General features: G+C 40.4%; 2 long non-coding RNA genes across 3 annotated transcripts in view; one reads left to right on the plus strand and one right to left on the minus strand.

The window, feature by feature from the left end:
* The window catches only part of LOC132248594 (uncharacterized), a 155,795-nt gene extending 153,152 nt beyond the window's left edge, over nucleotides 1–2,643 (minus strand). Inside the window, exons 1-2 of one of the 2 annotated variants that reach the window (XR_009459869.1) lie at nucleotides 2,547–2,643; nucleotides 1,668–1,749 (exon numbers count right to left, since the gene is read on the minus strand). This is a non-coding gene — a long non-coding RNA (uncharacterized LOC132248594). Of the gene's footprint in view, nucleotides 1–1,667; nucleotides 1,750–1,842; nucleotides 1,919–2,546 lie in introns of those variants that run through there. The other variant, XR_009459868.1, reaches the window with a different exon arrangement.
* Nucleotides 1–16,523, plus strand: part of LOC109284626 (uncharacterized) — a 1,607,267-nt gene that overhangs the window by 282,681 nt on the left and 1,308,063 nt on the right. The window lies entirely within an intron of this gene.

The following is a 16,523-nucleotide window of genomic DNA, read 5'->3' on the forward strand; positions in this document are numbered from 1 at the left end:
ATAACAAAGACAGTGGACAACCAGGTATCAGTAACAGAATATATATGATGTGGTCATGAAAAACGCAAATGTGATCCTAGGCAGCATCAGTTGCTATCTTTTCTGTAGAGATGGGGAGGTACTGTGCCATTGCACAAGGTACTGGTGAAACCTCTTCTGCAATAATGTGAAATTCTGGTTGCCAGTTTCCAAGAAAAAATAATTTAAACTGGCAAAGGTGCAGAGAAAGGTTACTAGGATGATGAGAAGAATAAAGATCCTACCATACGAATGGAGACAAAATGATTCTGATTTGTTTAATGAAACAAAATGAAGGTCCAAGGAGTTCTTAATATACATGAAGTGGGAGACAGGGGTGGACAACAAGGAAGGAAAGTGATTATTTAAGCTAAGGGATGATGTTGAGATATGAACAAATGGATTTAAACTGTATATTAATAATTTTAGGACAGCTTTGAAGTATTGGAGGAATTAGGTTCCAGTGCTGTCTTCTAATAGAAGCAGAGGGAGCAAAAAACCTTAATCCAGTTTTAAAATGTAACTTGATTGGTTTATTAAAAAAGACAAGTTGGTTGCCTGCAGTGGAGGAGGCCAGGTCCAGTTACTCAGGAAGTCCTTTCCAGTCCTATGTTCCTATGCTCTAACATTTCAAGACCTAATCCGTAGGGAGAAACCAGCTGTCTTCCCATGGCATGCAACTGAAGCCTGCAGAGGTGCTTGTGCTAGGTACCTCTGTTTATAAACTAGGGAGGGAATTTATTAGCTACCTCTGTTTATAATACTGTGAGTTTGTCACAAAGTGATTTCAGGTTTGGATCCCACCACCTCCCTTGGAAAGGAAAAGGACAAGAAACTCACTTTTAAAGAAACAAAATAAAGGCTTAGAGATACTGTCTTGGAGTCATGGGTTGTGTTGGCTAATGAGGGGCTTCTTGCAAGCTTACTTTAACTGACTTTATGAGAAATCAAAAAATGGTAACAGACAACAGAAAGTAAGTCATTACTGGCATCCCAGTGTGAGCTGCCTTTTTATTTGGTTTCCAGAATGTGCAAGGCCACAATATTATCCTGATTATCCTACCATGTGGACAACTTTTGCTGTGATCCAATTATAAAGGGCACATATGTAGCTACAGGTGCTGTTAGCTTTATAATCAAAGAGGAACCAGAGTTCTTCCACTGTTTTCTCTACAGTTGGCTGAGTTTCTTCCCTTAACATATTGCACTGCAGTGGGACTTGGGAGCTATTATTCAATGCAACACACACAATTCTAGATGAAGAAACTTATGCAGATAATTAAGAAAGGGTTTCATGTGTTGTTCTGAGACAAGCTTGTAGAGCAGTGGAGGAAAAAAAAGCGGTGTATATAACACCTAGCACAATAAGGTCATGATCCTTGACTGGGACTTCTGGATGCTGCTCTAACACAGGCAATGCATTACAAATAATAAAAACAACAGGAAAATTCAAAGGCGCTCAAATGGCTTTTTGCTGCAGCAGCTGAGAATAATGAGAGCAAAATAACTCCTAACAAAGTATTCTCTGGTCATAAGCCACTGACAGGTCTTATACACAGAGGTATTTAGGGAAAGAAGTCTCCTTCTGGAAGCTATATGCCACCCACCCTTTAAATTAAACATATTCCCATGTAGCATTTTCTACTTACCACATACGGATCTCAGAGTAGTAGATAGTGGCCACGGCAATATGAGGAAGTGGTGCCTCAGACTCCATTGGAAATCTAAGAGCTACAAGCAGAACAAAATCTCACCTTTTTCTTTTTTTTCCCCCCAGATAAGTCTAAGTCACATTGATTTTTATAAAGAAAGCATTGTAAGTACCATGTAGGGATGAGGCAGCTGCTATGCTGGTTTGCATTAAAATATATTTTCTGCATTTGATTTCGAAGGTGGCATCTGAGAGAAACAGTACTGAGTTCAGCGAATCTATATTCCTTTAAAATAAACGTGATGGTTGGCAACATCATCATACATTCAATAAAATCCTGCATGGCACTGGGTTCAGTATTAATAACTAGCTATACCTAGCACACAGGGATTAGAAATGTATCAATTTAAACAAACTGGCAATAAATGCTTCACATAAAACCTTATTGACTGAAATGAGAAAACAGTAAGTCACCAAGAAGTTTTCAGATTGTTCTGTATTAAACCAAAAGAAAACTGCTGGGTTACACCAACTTATTGAAGTTTATAGCTGTATCTTGTTTTCTTTAGATCGTTTAGGGAAAAGGTAACGGGGGATTCTTCAATTTTTTTTTTATACAATGTTTGATATGCATGTGCACATATATTGCATGTATACACATATGTTCAATATACACTTATTCTCAAATCATTGGACTCATGTAAGCAACGCTGCAAAACTAGTGCCCTATCATTTTTTTTTTTTCCTGGTGCACCCAGAGGTCCGAAAAGAAACTGAAGCCTTGCTATACCAAAGTGAGTCTATACAGATGAAGACATATAAACAATGAGGTCAAGTTGTCCCCATTGTAAAGATGAGGAATGAGTTGCCTACATACCTTTGAGGATCTGGGCCTAAAAGTGGTTTCTTCAAGGCCATATAGTCTATGGCAGAATCAGATTTCCCAATTTCAGTCTTGTACCTTACAGGCAAGATAATCCTTCCTCTCTCGGGACCCCAATCATCCACTCAAATACTTGGACTTCTAACTTCAGTGAGACTCTGTATGGCTGCAATTACAGAATCAACACTCCAGATCACAAATCATTCACGAATGACTGGATCTGTGAATGTATTTATTATTTTAAGCATTCTCTGACCAGATGGCATGAATAATTTTTAGACAATGAGTCACTCAATTATTGCTCAGTAGCTGTTTACGATTTACATATTTGCCATTTTAAAGTGTGGTGGGTCACCTGAGTCAGGTGATATTGTTCCTACTACTTTCTTGGATGTCTGAAACTTTTTAAATCGAAAAATAAGTTGATAACATGCTTGCCAGGCATTTTTGCGTTAAAATTGCCCACCTTAGTGAAAGTTTCAAAACTAACAAAGTCAAAGAAACTAATGGTTATCCAAATGCCAGTAAGTCATAATACTGCCATAGAGAATCAAACTTGGTGCTTTATTAGCAGCGTGTGTGTGTGCGCATGTGTGTGCGTGCTTGCACACGCATGCTTGTGTGTGTGTGTGGATATATATTTTAAAGGAAGCCAAGCTTCTTTTCAAATTATTTAACCAGAGTTACCATAGGTTCATCAAAATTAAAAGCAGAAGGGAGCATTTGCCTTAGAATTTCATTGAGTCATTCCTCCATCAAGTCCAGAGGGGACGAGGGGGAGGGGCCAGGGAGCAAAGCATGCTGGGATGCTGGAAGGCTTCTTTCAGAAGGTAGGCATACACAAGTTCAGTCTCCTAGGAGAAACTCTCTTGCAAGCCACTTATCTCTGGTTGCTTCCGAGTTATTTTTCTTCTTAAAAATTCTAACTATTGGTATACTTGTGATTTCTACTGGGAGAATAGTGACTCTCCCAGTAGAAATTGAATGTCTGTATATGGTCTAAGGCTGTCAATTTACCCTTTTTACCATTAAATTTCATCCCATTGATGTTACTCTAATCCTTAACACCATCCAAATTCCTTTGTATGACACACTCATTTTCTTCTGCGTAGATGATATCTCACAACTTTGTACTGTCAGTAAATTTTGTTAGCACATTCCCCCTTTTTTTTCTAGTCACTAAAGACATTGTTAAAATCAATCCCAGGAACAAATTTTGAGCAACTCTACAAGTAACCTTCACTTGGGTATTTCCCCAAACACCACAATAACCTCCACTTAGAAATTCATCAGCAGCTTGTACAATCTGGATCACTGTTGAGAGGTCCAGAAAATCCCTGAAAGTTGATGGAAAGACTTCTGTTGACTTTTATGAGCCTTCAAGCAAGTCTTCTTTTAATTAATGGTGGTCTCCTTTACTCAGGTAGGACTGTAGGTACTTTTCCGCTGTTTCACTCAACCTCCAACCTTATCTTATTCATACCTGAATTGAATTGCAGTCAGCTAGTCCCCTTCCAAGCCCCACTGTGCCAACAAGGTCAGACGTGATAAAGAAGTATATCAGATTATCCAAAGCATAGATGCATGCTGAATTCACAAAGCAATTGCAGTGTGGGGAGTTTTTATATTTAACCAACAAGTTAGAAAAGTTAGCAAGAAATACTTTGTAGTTATTATTGGTTCAAAATGAGTAGATTGTGACAGTTTGTCATCCACTGCATAAAACTCAGCTTAAGACTGTGTCACTTCTATATTTTGCTATCCATGCTTTCATTGGTTTTGAAACGTTAACATTGGCATTTTGCTGATGGTCTAGAGGAGGCAATAATTAAGTTGAACTAATTAAAAGCAATGGTGCAAGTGCTGCTGTCATTCCAAGAACCATTTTTTTTAACCACAGCACTAGAGGGATTTGTTCATGATAGCCCAGATTCTCACAAGTTTCACTTTATACCAGTGGAGTAAAACTGGTGGATTTTGCTTTGAATCAAATATTAGTTCAAATTAAATTATTATCATCGAGAGTATATTGCAGCCATGATGTCATCTTCTAAGAAGGCTTGTTCTTGTTTTTTGTTTGTTTTACTTCTAGAGTGAAAATAAACCTTTAGCAAAATCAGGGCAGTTTCATTCTTTATGAGCCAAGAGATATGCATAATGTTCAAAAATAGATATCCTTGATGTAAGCCAATAAAATAGTAGGCTTACACTTACAGTTAAGTGTATGCTACTATGGTATGGAAAAACATACACTTGTACCAGCTTCAAAAGTGGAGGCGAGCTACTGCTGGGGAGAGTATAGTAGCTGTGATGCTGTGACTGTTAAGTGTGCATAAGCCTACACTGATGGAAGTGTAGCAAAAATTCTCCAGTTTTAACCATGTTTCATACAGGGTCAGATTTGAGGTGATTTAGCTGCATTGTGTTGCTACAGGCCACCACAGCATTCTCTGTGGCCCTCTAAATCCTTTTTTATAATAAATCACATTGCACTGCTACAGGCTGGGGACTGATTAGTTAAGCAGCAGCTCTGCAGAAAATAAGCTGGGGGATACAGTGGACAAGAAGCTGAATATGAGCCAACAGTGTGGCCTTGTTGCCAAGAAGGCTAACAGCATACTGTGCTACATTAATGGGAGTGTTGCCAGCAGATCAAGGGAAGTAATTATTCCCTTCTATTTAGAACTGGGGAGGCCACATCTGGAGTCCTGTGTCCAGTTTTGGGCCTCCCACTACAGAAAGGATGTGGACAAATTGGAGAGAGTCCAGTGGAAGGCAATGCAAATGGTGAGGGGGCTGGGGGACAGGACTGGTGAGGAGAGGCTGGGGGAACTGGGCTGATTTAGTCTGCAGAAGAGAAGACTGAGGGGGATTTAATAGCAGCCTTCAACTACCTGAAGAGGGGTTTGAAAGAGGATGGAACTGGACTGTCCTCAGTGGTGGCAGATGACAGAACAAGAAGCAATGGACTCAAGTTGCAGCAAAGGAAGTTTAGGTTGGATATTAGGAAAAAAATACTTTCTCAGCAGAAGGGTAGCAAAGCACTGGAACAGGTTACTTAGGATGGTTGTGGAATCTCCATCCTTGGAGTTTTTTTAAGACCCAGATAGTCAAAGCTTTGGCTGGGATGATTTAGTTGGGGGTGGTCCTGCTTTGAGCAGGGAGTTAGACTAGATGATTTCATGAGGTTCCTTCCAACCCTAATTTTCTCTGACTCTATTTGCACAATAGGTCCTAATTCAGATGGCAACTTAATTTCACAGATATGTTCTAAGGCACATCCTTAATCCCCATGCTGCCCCTTTGCCAAATTTCAAATCTGAAGCATGGGAGCAGAAATGCTTCCCAAAGAAGTACTTGGGATAATTTTTTAGCATGGGCAAACTGTCCCAGCTGCCAGTGGGAGGGTTCAGGATTGAGAGCGTGGTCAGGAGTAAAAAGGTAAGAAAGGTTTATTGACTTAACAAACACACAACTACGCATAGTATAACAAGACAACAATGACAGACAATAACAATTCATGTCGGCAACTTATTGGCAGTCCCCTCAGATTCCTGATGTATGACAAGTTCCTTTTCTATAAAGCTCAGTGAAGTCAGGCGTCCCCAATCTGTGCTGTCTGAGGGGTACCAAGAAGAACCCTGGTATTCAGTCCTCAGGCTCCTCAAGATCCACTGGCCCACCAAATCCAGGTCAGCAGCTAATCTTTAAATGAGTAGCTTCTCTCACAATGTTGCTTCTTCCTTCTGCTGATTTCTGGATGTGCTAGTCAATTTATAACTTATGAGCTACACCGTTGACTCACAGCCACTCACATTCTTACACTACGAACTTTCCGTATGACTGACCAATAGCAGTACAAGCCTTTGCATTTTTCTGATAAGGTTAATTTTGACTGCATCACTACATACAAGGCCTCACTAGTCTTTTACTTTAATTAAACTCTTAGCAGCAACATACAGCTCACAATACATAAACAAATACCAAGAAACACCTGGTACCTAATACTGGGTCCAAATAATTGGTCCAAAGCGTGCAAACCCATGCATAATAATTGGCATGCTTGAAGTATGATGCATGTTTGAAGCATGAAGCAAACATTTTTCTTAGTGCAAGTGAAGCTATGAATTGTCTTCTGCTCAGAGTTACAACTAAGTACCATTTTGCTAAGCAAATCCAATGGAGCTCAGAATAGAATCTGGGAATTCAGCTGTGTATAAGGAAATTGTAACAGGCCTTGTCAGGGTGCATTGTCTCCTGTATTCCAGAATCCCTATTTATTGAGAGAAACAGGTCTCCATTCTTAACAAAATATTTCAGTCTGTTGTGGTGTGATATAGTATGACATGATCATGGCACCCATTATTCCATAGTCACATTAGGTACCAGGTAGGAGACAGCTGATATTTGCTAGGAATTTGTTATAAGCCTTGTTTTAAGTTGCTGCCAATATTATTTCAGGGAAGGCTTGTCTATTAGAAAACAAAATTGATTCCCTCACAAGAAATCAAGAACATGCAGACACAAAATACTTGTAACCAGTCCAGTAAGAGATTTAGGCCACCAGAGTGGAATCCCGACCCCTGAATAAGGTGCCAGCACAATGCATGGGGAGAGCTGGATGCCTCACAATAGGATTCACAACAGCTAATAGAACCAGCAGGGAGTTGCCTGAAGTCAGCAGGTGATTATTCTCCTCTGTTCAGCACTGGTGAGCCCACATCTGGAGTACTCAGTGTGCAGCTGCCCTGAGCCAGCCAGTGGGAAAATGCTAAGGTCTGAAATCCCATCACCTCGATGCTTCATTTTAGTGCTTCATGGAGGTTCCTCTGCCTACTGGGGATCCGCAGCAGGGAACCTGCTATTGATGAGTGGGCAAAACTGCTTTTTCTTTCAAAGAACTGAGCAGGCCTTGTTTTATTCTGTTAAAAAGCAGCTGGAAGAGGTAGTGCCTTTCCTTATATATAATATTTAAAAACCACCGCTTCAATTTAGGGCAAAGTAAACCCCCATGTCATGTACACCTGGTGGCAGGGAAGGAAGAGCAAGCTGCCGGTGGGTCCAGCACTCCCTGAGCTGCAGGTGGGAGGGGGGACTGGTGCTTCCCTCTGCAGCACCTGCCCACAGGCACCCTGCTCAGGTGTCCCAGAGGGCATCATAGCTGCAGAGGGAAGCACTGAGTTCCCATGCAGCTCAGGCAGGCAGGCAGGCTCTGGGGTGGGGGAAAGATCAGGCTCGCTGCTTTTTTTTTTTTCCTTCAGTGCAGCCTGCCTTCCTGGGCTGCTGCCGGGCTGCATGCTGGGGTTGTCTGCACAGCTCCTGAGCCTCACGGAGCCCGGTGATTCCCCCTGCAGCTGTAAGGTAGCAAAGTAAAATTCCTTGGAGGTATTTTAGTAGCTGCGCCCCAGAGTCATTTAAGGCACATTACACCACCGAGTTTGCTACAGCAGCTGGAATTAATGTGGAATACGCCGCCAAATTTGCAAACTTGTGCAGACAGCAACACCACTAAAGTGGTGCAAAAGGGCATTTAACCCGCTTTAGTGTTTTGTCTACAAATGCCCAAAGTGCTTGAATTATTTGCCCAGGAAAGGAGAGACTATGTTCAATTCATTGTTTTGCCTGAGGGGATTCACATTCACGTGCCCCACTCCAAGCCCATACGCTAATCTTGGAGTACAATGGGTTAGTCCTTACTCCTGTTGAAGCTGTTTCCTATTGAAGCCATGCAGGATTCAAAATGAATTGGGCTAGAATATTATAAGGTGCATCTACATGTGCATTAAGGCAGAATAATAAACTCCAGCACAGCTTGTGCCGGAGTCAACTGCTTCTGGGCTCAGTGTCTACACTTGTGTCTGGGACCACAGCACTTTGAGCTGGATCAGAGTAGCCCCAGGCTGGCAGAGGGTCTGGGGAGTCAGTCCCAGGCTCTGGGTGGCGGCATCGTGCAGAGGAGAGGCTGGCTGGCGCACAAGGCTGCTAAAGTGAGGGGGCTAGGCAGCAGGCAGCCCTTGCACTTCACCATCCTCGTGCCCCAGCCAGCCCCTGTCACCATCTACATGTGCATCTCAGCATACATAAGTGATCCACCATAACATAGTACTGTTCTCAATAGTACTATCTTACAGTGGAGTTAATTTACTGTGCTCTAATACTGGTGCACATGTAGATGGTGACACTTTGTTGCAGAGCTAATTTGTCAACTCCGCAGTAAATCACATAGGTAGATGCACACATAGAGTGAATCTGGATCCACATTTAGGACCCCAAGCTCTTCTGCAGTAAATTCATGGAAAACAAAATGCCAGAGTTATGGAATCCCTTAGAGATAAAGCTGAATGGAGGATAAATTCATGTAGCTATGCCCACAGTTCTTGAAGCAAACAAAGCAAAGGAAAGCAAAACAACCCTTCCCCCCTTACACACATCATTACCTCCTTTAATGTAAGATCAATAATCATGATAAATTATTTTGAGTAAGGCTTGCTGTTCGCATACGTGTAATTCTCAAGTTGATCATTAAAATAGTCTTCTATGCAGGAAGTAACTAGAGCAACACTGGAATATATTTGTCATTGCAGAGATACTAGTTTAAGCAAGCAGCATTTGATTGTAAAAACATTGCTCCCTTTTCACAAGAGTCTCTAATTCCAGTTGCTTTCCAAGGAGCATCCCTCTAGCACAGGGGCGAGCAAAATATGGCTCACAGGCTGGATCTGTCCCACAGGGCAATTTCATCCAGCCCACGGGTGCCCACTTATTAACTGTACCCTGCCCGGCCCAGATGCCTTGCTCCCACCCTTGTGGGCAGAAGGGCCCGGCCCAGCCTGCACGCAGCTTCTGGGCTAGCAAAAAGGAAATAATGCTGAAGTTACAGTATATAAGCACCATAATAACAATATTCCTGCTTTTTGCTTTAGGTAGGATTGCCATCCAAAACCAACATAGTTTGTAGTGCCTTTCACTAACACAGAATTTCCCAGGATTTTTTCAAATTGAGAGCCCTCATACAGGGGAAGGTATTCTATATGATTCTATAGACAAAGTCCTAGCTGGGATGATCTAGTTGGGGCTGGTCCTGCTTTGAGCAGGGGGTTGGACTAGACCTCCTGAGGTCCCTTCCAACCCTCATTTTCTATGATTCTAAGATTCTGTTAAATCAATTGTACCCCCTATCATATGACATTAAGTGCCCACCCAAAATGACTGTCACTCAGAATATTCTGCATTGCTCTTCAGAGTGTGATACCTTTAATACCTGTTTTGATGAGCAATAAAACTATTTTAAATGTTTTAAATGTTAATATTGTTAAATATCATCACTGGCATCTGAATTCTAGGTGAACATGGCTGCACTAGTTAACCTGAGGTTGTTTTTAAGGTTCTCTTTCTAACCATAATACATAGAAATTCACCCTCAGAGCCCAGAGAACAACTGAGATAGCCACCATGTCCTAAGTGTTTGCTTTTCTTTTAAGGAGAACAGGCCCCATACTTATATTAATGTATGCCAACATTTCAACTTAACCGTTCTTCTGTAATTTAACTATACCTGCCATCTTCTATATTTAAAAAAGTATCTCAATGTTCATTTGCCTTACTATATCCAGTTCTGGGGTCAGTATCCACGCACTAAAGCATGTCATGTTATCTCTGACAACAGAAGAGGGGGAAAAAAGCAGGTGGGAATAGAGGGGGAAAAAGAGGGGGAATAGAGATTGTGTGCTTTAGGTGTATTGATCTCCTGTATGGAAGACAATTTCTAGATACAACTACTTTTGCCTGCAGCCACTTGTAATCAGATATATCTGGGTGTTTAATGCTGCAGTTCCCAAACTTTGAGACCTAACACACTGTACCTAATCTTCAAAGTAGTTACTGTTCTGATTTTCTTAATTAGTCTAGCTACAGTTAATTCTTATTCTCATGCTATACAAAAATCAGTTTTTTAAACAGTGTGCATGTGGTTTACTTGCAATGCCTGTGCCACCCACCTGTATGGTATCCACTCATACCAGAGTTTTGAGAACTGCTGGTGTACTGACTTAGGTGAACTGCAGCTGGATGTGATTTGGGATGTGCTGGGGAAAGACAAATTAAAATTCTCGCATGGGAAGGGACCTCAAAGGCTATCTAGTCCAACCTCCTTCACCAATGCAGAATGCATTACTTCAGTACTATGCCATATAGACACCTACTCAGCCTCTTAAAAACCTCTAACAAAGGAGACTCCACAGCCTTCCTGAGCAGCTTGTTCCCCTATCCCACTGTTCTGCCAGTGAAGTTTTAAAAAAAGAAAGATATTTAATCTAAATTTCATTTGCTGAATACTTTGCCCCCTGTGGCAAGGGAAAGCAGATATGTTCTTCCTCTTCTTCATGAAAGCCTTTCAGATATTTGAAAATCACTATCATGTTCTCCCTTAATCTCCTTTTATCCAAACTGAACATATGTAGCCCTCTCAGCCTACCCTTTTATCATCTGTGCTGCCTGCCTCTGGATTCTCTCCAGTTACTCCACCTTCACCTTAAATTATGAAGCCCAAAACAGCACGCTATAAATTGTCCTTCTCTTTGGCACTGCCTGTCACTAGCCCTAAGGGAGATAAACCCTTGTGTGCAAGAGCTCTGGGTGCAGCGTAGAAAAATCCTAAGGTTTTACAACAAGGTTGCCTTGCCTTTTGGATTTGGAGACTTTTGCTTTTATACTAGTTTTTAGAAAGACCAGTCCGGCAAAAATCTGAAGTCAGATCCTGCTGCTGTTCATTTTGTATAGTCATGTAGACTTGATTAACATGCAAAGTGCTATCAAACCAAAGTCTTCCACTTTTATGCACCCCTGTGTTTCATACCCTCTTTGGATAAATGTAATACACTTGACAGGATGCCATAGAGTGCAGTGTATTGGTACACTGTCAACTGGATAGAAATAACTAAATCCATGCACTTGTTTTACTTAGGTCACTGAACAACCATCCAAGAGAAATAACTTTACTAGGGAACTTAGCCTCTGAAGGGGGTTTTATTCAAGCCAGCTCTGCAGCTGTGATCAGCTTGCCATCCCATTACAGAGCTCTTCTTTGAAATCAATAGTTAATGAAGCCTTTGAAATATTCCCTGAAGTCAATCATTAACATCCAAATTATGAAAGGATAAAAATCCATGACACAAAACAACTACTATAAAGTTTTTTGAAGACTGAACTCCCCAGTGATGCAAAAAATATGCTCCCCTTACCAGTTTTGTCAACCTTCACTCTCACAAGCACCCAAAGTTAATAATTATTTAACAACTGAAAAATTATGACAAATGATTAATTGATCACAAGGAACTGGCTCTTGTGGTGCTATTAATCAGTGTGTCATCATGAAGAAAGAGAGGATAAGCAATCTATATCTGTTACAAACAGACTAGGGGATGCATTACTCAGGCCTCATGAAAAGGTCATTGTGTTGCTGAAAGCCAGATGAGTAGACTTAGTTAGATTGATGAGGGAGTATTATTTTTTTGTATTTATTATCAAGGAAAAAAAAAACACACCATTATGTCTGTACAAATACCATAAATAAATAGTTTACAGAAAGAAAATGCCAAGGAAAAATGGGTTTCTCAGCTGTCTACAGTACTTTGATCTCATACTGTTCAGATACTCATGATTATAGAGCAGGGGATTTTTTTTATTCTTCAGATATTTAACAAGAACCCCCTTTGTATCCCATACCCACCTACCAAAACATAACCCATTACTATACCAGCCATCATCCGTAACGGTAAAGCAAAACCCATTTGATCAAGGGGTATGTGACAATGACTGGGTTGAGTTGGAAAGAGTAATAATTGTGATTTTTTTTGTACACTATAGTGGTAATGCTAAAATTTCAGCCTCTGAGAACAAAGGAGGGGTCTGTACTATTTGCTGACTTAATTTGTCTTAGTTATGTTTTGTATGTAGCGACCATCAACTTGTCCACTAGGATTTTTGTGTGTGCTTGTTTCTCTCTCTGTGTGTATGTGTACACACACACACATATATGAACAGAGGGTAATTCTACAGAAGTTTGATGAACTAAGGTGTGTTCAACACTGAAGGAGCAATCATTAAGGTAATAATATGCTGTTACTAATACAAGGTAATATAAGTCATAAAAAAGAAGGAAGACAAGAAAATTTCCAGTAGAGTAATGTGATTATCAGTGTTAAAAACACCGGAGACATACAGGAGAAAAAAGATTGAGTAGGTTACAGGTTCTAAGATTTGACTGGGAAAAAGTTATTAGAAATACTGCAAGAACACGATTGTAGGACCAAAGGGGAAGGAAAGCAGACTAGGAGGGGTCTGTGATGGAGTGTGAGGAGAAGAACTCCATGTATGCTGTTTTTTCATAAGTATCTGAGGAAAGGAAAAGGAGCAATAGCTGGAAAAAGCGAAGTTAAAACTTAAAAAAAAAAAAAAAAAGAATTTAGCCAAACTAATAAAAGTTTTATAACCTGATCTTTATTGGTGCAATATTGTGAAGGCTGAAATAATTGGGAAGGTCTTTTAAAGAGCAGCTGCACTCATATGAATGGTAAGAAATATGGTGTATTGTCACTGCATGCCTTTGTCTCCTGAGCCATCTCTGCCTAGCTCACTGATCACTTCTTTTATTGTTATCAGCACTACAAAGCCAACAGAAGTTTAAATCACAGACTGCTCTTCTGCTATGTTCTGTTTCTAGCATTGCAACATGATGTGTGAAGCAGAAATTACTCTGGAAGTGCAAGCTCACAAGGGTGGCAATTGTTTTTTACTATTCACCATAAATTTTATATAGAAATCACTGATGGAAGATAAATATGGAACCACAATCTGTTTGTTTTTTCCCATGACAGATGTTTTAAAACTCTTTAGAGAAGGCTATGGTCCATGGCAATGTTGTTATTAAAACTTTGGCCATGCTATCACAAAACCATACAAACTTCATCTTTTTGTACCAAAATTCACACTTCATCACTGTGATACTTCGGTCTGATACAGGTGTAGCTTCACCGATTTCAATGGAATGACACTAGCAGAAAGGTAGAGTTATAAAGGAGTTTTATCAGGCTCCTAAAATTGCATATAAGATGTCCATTGCACTTCTGTTTTGTTTAACCACATCTTCTATAACTTTTCATAATTTTATTTTCATTTCTATTATGAACGAGTAGTTTATTTTCATGCAGAAAGAATGGTCCTAAATTAAACTTTGGTACGAGAAGCCACTTCAGAAGTGAAATTGTGTTAGGAACATATAATAACGTGGTTTGTGGTACCTGGGGGTATGTACATATGTACTAAGTCAACTTAAAATAAGCCAACCTAACTAAGTTGACTTAAGTTAAGCCATGTCAGAGCGTACACACCTATAGCTCCTTGATATGGTGGCAGCCATCTTTTGAGCTAAGTCAACTTAACTAATGCAACTCAAGATAATACACCTCAGAGATGTGCCACATTTATGTTGACTCTGCTCCACATGTGTGTACACTGTGACAGTTAAGATGACTTTAAAAAGTTAAACTGTCAGAAAGTTAGTACATGTCTACGTACCTTGGGTTTAGATGTGAGCATCAAAAGTCTGAGCATTGGGATTAGCCTCAGAAATCGAATGCATCTCTCAGTCACTATACCAAATGTACAGTTAATCCAATAAAAGATATCACCCCAGAGATATCATCTCTGTCAATCAGGTGAGGGGAAAGCAGTGTGTATCAATTAAACGTTGTGGAGATCTTTTTTCAGGGTGGGGTCCTAAGAGTAGGCAGGGGCAAAAAAAAATTCAACAACATCTGAATGGGGTAAGTACATATGCTGTTTGCAAAGCAACCCTTTCAGTGCATTGCCAATTATGGAAGATTTGTAGTCTTGCATAGGCAGATAAAGAACATTGTATTGAGAATGCAAGTTGAGTGCTCTCAAAGGTAAAATTTAAGCTAATTTAAAAAGAAGCTGCTGGCCAAGCAAAACTTTGAAAAATATTTTGAGGGGGATTTTATTTGCTGTTTATTTTCTAAACGGGAATAGGACCATGTTCTTCCTCTGTTGCTAAGGGCATGCTTAAAGGCATAAAGCACAAAGCTGCTGCTTATTCTCCATCCAATTTCCTAATCATTTATAAAACCACCAACTGGGATGTAGCAGACACAGGGTGATGTGGCTTCAGGTAGGGTATAAACAGCAGGAGCAGATGAACTTTTAAAAAGCCAAGATGCTGTTTTCATATGGCTCAATTCACCCCTTCCTGAGCCAGAGCATTAATTCTCCAAAATTGTTTTTTGTTAAGCACCTGAGGGAGGTATTTAAATATAATCACCCTCAGCTTCAGCCCTCATCATGGAAACAGTTAAGCAGGTGTGGATGGGAGAGATGGGGACAGCTAGGTTTCCTAATTTTTAAAATACTCTCTCCCAGCATGGTGATTAGATTGCCATCTACTCTTCTTGTCTTGTGAAAGTGAGGAGAGTATTTCATCATCTGCAGAAGTGACTTCTGACATGTAAATCTGGAGTCCTCTGCATGAATTCAAAGGAGAAACTGCTGTCGAGTAGTCTGCATTGCCCAGCCCCAAGAGTTTTAAAATCTTGTCACTTCATGGTGGCTTATCTCTGTGAAACATTAAAAGTTTAACTTTATTTACTCTGTCTTCTAATGAAGGAAAGCACCCACTGACAGCATGCTGGAAAGGCTCCCTCTTTGCTGAAATGCACAGGAAGTTTTAAACATAATCTGGAAAAGTCAGGTCAGCTAGACTGTGCGACTTACTATCATAAGATGTCACGTCACTTAAGGGGCTTCAGAAAAGGCTGTGAAATTAATGTATTTACTTGAAAACAAGACAAGGTTCTTTTTTCCCCCCCAGTTGGCATGGGAAAAAGCCCCTTGTCTTATAATTACATACAAGGAAATCTCACTAAACACATTGTCTATCATTAAACTGCTGCCAAAAGCAATGTGTGCTCAGCAATAGAAACCAACCTTGAAGCTGATTAAATGCAGCCAACACTGAGCATGACTATAAAATACACGGCACACATTGGGTAAATGTGTTGATGAGAGAGTGTGTGTGTGTGTGTGTGTGTGTGTGTGTGTGTGTGTGTGTGTGTGTGTGTGAATAAAATGGGCAGCTGCTCAGACTACATACCAGGCATAGTGGTACCACAATACCAGGTTGGCACTTGGAGAGGCACTTGGAGAGGACGGAGCAAGTCCAACACCCTCCCCTGGTGCCAAAAATGCTGATGGAATTCCTTTATTTATTTTTTTTTAATTTCCAAATTTTATTAAAACACACTTACCACCTTCCCCGTACAACGCTTTACATATTGAGCATCCTTGTTTTACCAAAATGTCATATCACAAAAACAACTACATATCCAAAAACATGCAGCTATATATATTACAGCCTTAAACAACATACATCAACTTCCCACAAACAAAACCCTTAGAGAACTTTTTTCTTCATACAGAAGCTCAGGAAAAACTATGACCTCAGCAACCACCTAAATTCTCTGCCCCTCCCATCAGTCCTCTTTGTTGGTTCAGTGAAACAAGTGTGTCTGCTGCCCAGTCCTTTTTCCTCCACTTTTCCTCTGCCTCTTCTTTTCCAATCTCTTCCTTGCCCTGATCAATGTAATATTTGAGTTTGTGCGTCCCCAGCTTCAAGCACTCTCTTTCAGGAACGCCAAACCCTTACAAACCCAGAGATTACGTTCTTTCCATAAACTAGTTTTAGTACATGCTAATAAAGTCTTTAATAACATTTCCTCTGGTCCTGTTGGTATGAGACCATATAGTACCATCTCCTGTGCTAATATCAGGTTTATTTTGGTGACACTCAGAAAGTGGTGGACCCTTTCCCACACCCCATTTGCATACATACACTCCTAAAACACGTCCCTCTGTTTCTTCTTCTCCGCACCTCTCCCTTCTGCACCTAGATGAACTCAT

The sequence above is a fragment of the Alligator mississippiensis genome, chromosome 1, assembly GCF_030867095.1.
Source record: "Alligator mississippiensis isolate rAllMis1 chromosome 1, rAllMis1, whole genome shotgun sequence".
In the NCBI taxonomy this organism is placed as follows: Eukaryota; Metazoa; Chordata; order Crocodylia; family Alligatoridae; genus Alligator; species Alligator mississippiensis.